Here is a 6000-nt window from a genome sequence, read left to right as displayed (position 1 = left end):
AACAGCTGCCAAAAAGGACAAATTAATAAAACATTATGTTCAGTATTGTAAAGGGGGGCAGGGATTTACGTCATCCATTAATCAGTGACCTAACCAGAAAAACATTAGTGAATGATTAAAGAAAGATGACCCGAAGGAGAGTGCAGGGGGATTCAGACAGGCTTTGGTCAAAGCCCCCAAATCTAATGTAATTTCAAGCTGGCCTCAAAATTCAATTTGTGTGGAACCTCTAAGTCATCTATTCCGCAACGACATACAGCATAATTGCATTTGAACAGTTTCCAGCACAGCCCTGAGAAAATGTCATGTTCCGGGCCCTCGGTGCCCGCGAGGAAGGAGGCCCAGATGACCACACAGGAGGACGGGCTGAGTAACGCCGTCTGCCGATCCCACCTGCTGACCGTGGCCCTCCACAGGAAACACATGTTTCTGCTTAATTCCTGCCAACTTTTGGCTGTCAGGTAGGGCATCTGCCGTGGGCAGCTCCCGAGGGCTGCCACCTGGTGCTGTCAGTCGGCCTCAGACCAACGAAGAAAAGGGGAGGCATTCATCTATGTGCTTATTTTTCTGTGCTTAGGGTATTTCTTGGGACTTAGAGTTTTCACTTGGCAAGTGAACTGGCCTCTTTAGTTAGGAGGGAAAAAAGGAATTTTGCTTGCTTTCCTTTAACTCAGAGTTCCCTTCTTTGGAAAAGCTGTTTGGTAATACCTGGGTCACCCTCATTAAATCTGTGCAGCTTCTTCACAGTGCCGCAAACTTACTTGAAAATATACTTAAAAAGTATATCCTAATCATCAGAATTTGGGACATAGTCATTAAGTCCTATTATTTTTTAATGTGCGGTTATAAACAATTACAAAGAGGCAACTACAAAGTTATCATTTTATCCCATTAAAAAGAAAGACAAAAATAAAATAGAAATAAACATCCCAGGAGAGAGATGGAGTGTTCCTTAGAAAAGACCATTTTTGGCTCCTGTCTCAATCGTTTATATCATGCAAGAGAATAAAAGATTCTCATTGAATGTCAACAGTTAGATAATATTTCAACCTCAAACAGGCTGCTGCATTTGATCCAAAATCAACTTATATTATTTAAACTCATAACTTGCATTTTGCAACTACAAATGCGGTACAACTTTCCATTAAACCAATCAGATACACTGAAGTCGACTAAAGAGGAAGCATGACTTGCTTTTACCAGACTACTTTAAGTAATAGGACAATTGTGGACAGGAATTAGCACCTAGGTAAGAAGAAAGCCATTGCCCTAGTAACAGGTATTTTCATAGTGGCTTCTTGCTTGGTTTATCCTACTGATGAATGACTAAAGTAATAATGGTGATAAAATGTATAAAGATCTTGGGTTAAGGACAGTATTGATAGTAAAAGAAAAAGTTAGATGTAATCAAATGCTGGATTTGCTCAATATACTTTAGTTATATGTCTAAGCACCTAGAGGTGTTTTGTTTTTTTTTTTTAAAGCAGACACCCAAACACTTATTTACATTACCACAAGAAAAATTAACTTTGTTATCTCTCTAGCTCTGAATCACATCGTTTCCACGGAAGCAATTCTTTTCATCATATGATTTTTTTTTTTTTTGATAACAGGATTTTTTGAAGAATACAACTATCACATTATGGCAGAACAGACTGTTCTGAACTTCAAAAACATATTACTATGGAAATTGGTGTTCAGAAAGTCAAATGGAAATTGCCATGGGTTTATTTCTGTCTTAATGGCATTTTTAACATTGGAAAGAATCACAGTAGAGACAGAATCAGAGAATCCTACACCAGCATATTCATGCACGTTTTCTAGTAAGTATAAGCACTCCACCGCTTTTGTTTACAGGGGCATATTTCATTCTACCTGTGTATTTTTAGGAAGTTCAATAAAATATTTGCTCAGAAACTATTGCGGACATGTGAAGGTGCAAGGTGCCAAGTCATACAAAGAACTGGATGCAAGAGAGGAATAGGAAGTTGAATGCGTGAAAAGTGGTTGGGCAGAGAAGTACAAAAGGAACTTAAAAAAAAATGCAGAATGACCCTTAAGAATCAGAAGAATCAGCCCATAACGTTAAAAGCAGAAGCTGTTTTCATCACTTTTTGTTCCTACACATGGTGTCTTGATTATCTTAAACCCCTCGCAAACTGCCTGTACCCACTCACACTGACGGGGTGCCTGAACAAAGAATGAAGAGGACTTCGGCCTGATGGGAGGTTTTAGAAACATCTTTGTGCATGTTCTGCCTTCCCATCTGTGTGCTTAGCCCCATGCAACAAATACATCGTACTGCGAGTTCTCTCAGGTGTCTCCCTCACGGGTACCAAGGGAGAGAGAGCGGCAGGTCACAAGCGGATGCCGGCTCACCGCACCTGAGGGGCTCTAACTCAACGACTCTGCGCATGCCCAGGCAATACTCATTTGTTAAACTGAAGCAACTTTTCTGAGCAGCGAGAGCATCTGCCAGGCTTACAGATAAGGAAGCATGATTTCGGCTGCCCCTCAATACACTCTCCCGGGTTTTCAGGCCGCGCTTCTGAGAAGTGCCTTTGGACACGCAGAAGAGTTTGCCGAATTTTTTTTTTTTTAAAGGAGATGACTACCAAATGTTCCTAAGTGTTTAGGCGTATTCTGTATTCATGTTCTCAGAAACGATATTCCACATGATTTGTCTCTCATTCAGCTGGCTCTGAAGTGGAAGCTCCCAAGCCTCTGCATGCACTGTGACAAATTCCTATGTTTTGTTTCATGAATGTTTCATGGAAAGCAAAACAGTGTTTGTGTTGTTGTTGTTGTTGTTTTTTTAACAGATCTTTCGAAATGTCTTGGACTTGCTTTGAGAATTTAATCGGATTAGTTTTCTGTGGTGTTGCTTCCCACCCATCAGTTCTTCTCTCATCCAAACCCCAAATCCTTCAGCCTCTAGCCCCTTCAGCGCCCTGGTTTGATAACCCTGCATTTGGAGGGTGGAGTGGGAGGAGAGGCCTCGTACCTTTGTTTTTCTGGTTCTTCCAGCGCGCTGGTGGCCTACTTGGGTGTCCCACAAGCTCTCTGTGGAAAATAGTGCGTCCCATTTAGCAACAACTCCACCTAGCATGAGCTCCTGGGCTATACTTAAACAAGGGTGAAAGCAAGTTGTAATGATTGAGGCCTGCATTATGCCATGCGAGAAGAACCATTTTCTCTCCATGGTGGTGGGCCACAAAGTAATTTCGGCTTCTACTTTGGCAACCCATGGGGTAGAGTGAAGTCATGTTATTTTCCAGTGTGACAAAAATGCAATTGGTGTTCAAGGGTATATTTTCAGGGGAAATTTTCAACAAAGTTGAAAATGGTTTTTTTTGTTGGGTTTTTTTTTTAACCTAATAAAAAAAAAAATCCCAAAATTTTTTTCTATTTCCTAAGGCTTCTTGTAATGTTGGTTATCTTTTTATGTGAGATATTCCACGTAGCTCAGAGTATCCATATCTTCATAGCTGCTCAAAATGATCACACTCTTTCCTATTTCTTCTTCAAAATAGCCACGGTCTTTTGTTTTGTAATATTTATAGAAAAATATGAATCAACTTCATAGCCCAGCTTTTGAAGAATCTCAACTATTTGGAGTGTTCCCCTAACCATTAAGAGCATGCTGAGAGAGGAGGCGTGACTACGTCAGCATTCGCATCTAGAGGATTATGAGTCGAGTCTACTTTCTTCTTCAATAGTCAGTATGAGAAGCGCTCAGGCAATTTTTCCTAAGTATGGAGTCACTAAAATGTAACACTCACACCCACCCATTAAAGTGCTGTGATGTGAAAAACTATCTCTGGGGTCTGGATTCTCTTCTCACATTCCAAAATGCCTTCTGCTTCCATTCTAATCATATGAACCTTCTTTCCTTTATGTCCCATGGCACTCAATATCTACGTCTATCATTCAATTACATTTCTTATAACATTTTATTGTATACATCATTATACTGATTTGTTACATGTATGTCTTCTATTCAAAAATATAAAGCCCTTAAGGTCTGCAATTATGTCATAATCATTGAAGAACTTCCAGGGTCAAGGACACTCCTAGAACTTACAGATGATTGATAAATGTTTGTTGAAGGAAAGAATGAATAAATAAGAAGTCAGAACTGACGTAAAGATTCAAACATTTATATTTTTAAATATAAATGGAATATATATGCTTTAAATGACACCATAAGAATAAATGAAGTCCCTTTTGTACAGAATTTTGAAAAGAGAAAGATAATTTCTTGGCCTTATATGCATACTCTCTAAACTCCCTTTTTGGAGAGCAAACAATACATGTGCCTTCAACAGATGGGGACATGAGGTGTCATGGTAATGGGGGGAAGACAGTGAGTCTGGACAAAGCTAGAGTCTGTGCTCAGAGTAAGAAAGAAACTTCTGTCTAGGGTCTTCTTTCTTTGTTTTAGAACTTCTGCTCTGGCCTTCAGTTTTCCCTGCTGCTATTAAAAACCTTGATTTTTTTTTTTTTTTTTGTAAAGAGCTAATAGCTTGAACACACCAAATTTGCCTTGAGTATACCAAATTTGAATTCCACTAGTTGAAAAATTTTTTTACCTTCACCCCTTTTCATACACTCAGAGGAATAAGCACAGAAATGAAATAAACAATTGGTAGGACTCACAGATATTACAATGAAAGTCTAAGAACATAGAGACGCCTCTGGCATGAAATTTATGGACATATGAGAGCAAATTGCCTTTAAACAAGACTAAGATAATAATAAAAATTAGTGTGGGATATTTATCTCATGTAGATGATACACTATATTGATGAATATATATAGAATATTCAGTTAGGCATCCAAAACTAGAAGTGTATGAATTGCAAAAAGCACTCTGTTATCCCAAAGAGAGATTTTATAAATAAAAGATTTTGTATATAAGCCTATTTATCTGAAGCCTAGTAAAGAGTTGAGAACTGTCTAGAGAATGTGATTTAAGTAGGCAAACAATTCAGATAATGTAAATTGCCGTTTGAGGCCTAAAAAAATACAGAAAACATGTTTAGTCTAAAAAAACACAGAGACCTAAAATGGCATGCAAATTCTGAGAAACGTTTTTCTGGGACTGGACAATATGGAAACACTAAAATATAAATTAAAATCAAAGAGGCTTTGCAGTTTAAAATGGAAGCTGCTCCAAACATTTTGTCCCAAGCTTTGATTCGATTCCCACAGAAACGTGCAAAATCAAAACACAGGCCAATTATCTATTGCTAGAGTTAAAGATGGAATTTCACAAATGAAGCTAACTTGAAAAAAACAAAAACCCAGAGCCTATCCATGCTTTACCTCTTGAAACAGAGCAGCCCCATTTACCTAGAAGAAGGGGAGAACTTTGTGCTGACAACCAGGTAAGTGACCCAGAGCCCTTGACTAAGAAATCGGGGTCGTTTTCCTTCTCTGGGGAAGATGGTGTCTTCTGAGACCTGCAGAGTACTACATCCCCAACCATATTTTTCATATCCATTCTGAGGTAGTATATTCCTGAAAATTAAAACAAAAAGCAATAATTTTAAGAGATACTGGTGATTGCACACTGCTTCCTGGGTGGGAAGAGTTGGAAAAAGCCGATTACAGTACTTGCTAGAAATATGGTTTCATGGGTGCCATTGGTCTAGTGTGTGAAAGAACAGCCCGTGGGTGTAGGGACCTGGCAGTTTTCACTTGCTCTGCTGCCCTTCAAGGCTCATGTTGACTAAGACAAAATTAATGAAAGAAGATCCACACAGAGATGTGAGCTAATAAAATGTTGAAATAGAAGTTCACAGGGAAACAACCTACTAAATATCTAAATAGAAAATGTAGGTTAGCTACAAGGGGGCTGACATCGGGCTGGCTTTCTATTAAACAGGAAAGATCAGAAGACAATAACCACAGCTGCACACAGTTTTGCAGGAAAAAGTTGGTGACGTGAGCTAAAAGTTTGGCACTGCAGCTAAGATATATTCCATGTGAGAAGGC

At 38.9% G+C, this 6000-nt stretch overlaps 1 pseudogene; it reads left to right on the top strand.

Moving 5' to 3' along the window:
• Positions 1–300: 300 nt before the first annotated feature.
• The window catches only part of LOC120613183 (nidogen-2-like), a 28796-nt pseudogene continuing 23096 nt past the window's right edge, over positions 301–6000 (top strand).

This window comes from Pteropus medius, unplaced genomic scaffold, assembly GCF_902729225.1.
Source record: "Pteropus medius unplaced genomic scaffold, Ma_sr-lr_union100, whole genome shotgun sequence".
Lineage (NCBI taxonomy): Eukaryota > Metazoa > Chordata > Mammalia > Chiroptera > Pteropodidae > Pteropus > Pteropus medius.
This window is presented reverse-complemented; position numbering and strand designations above follow the sequence as displayed.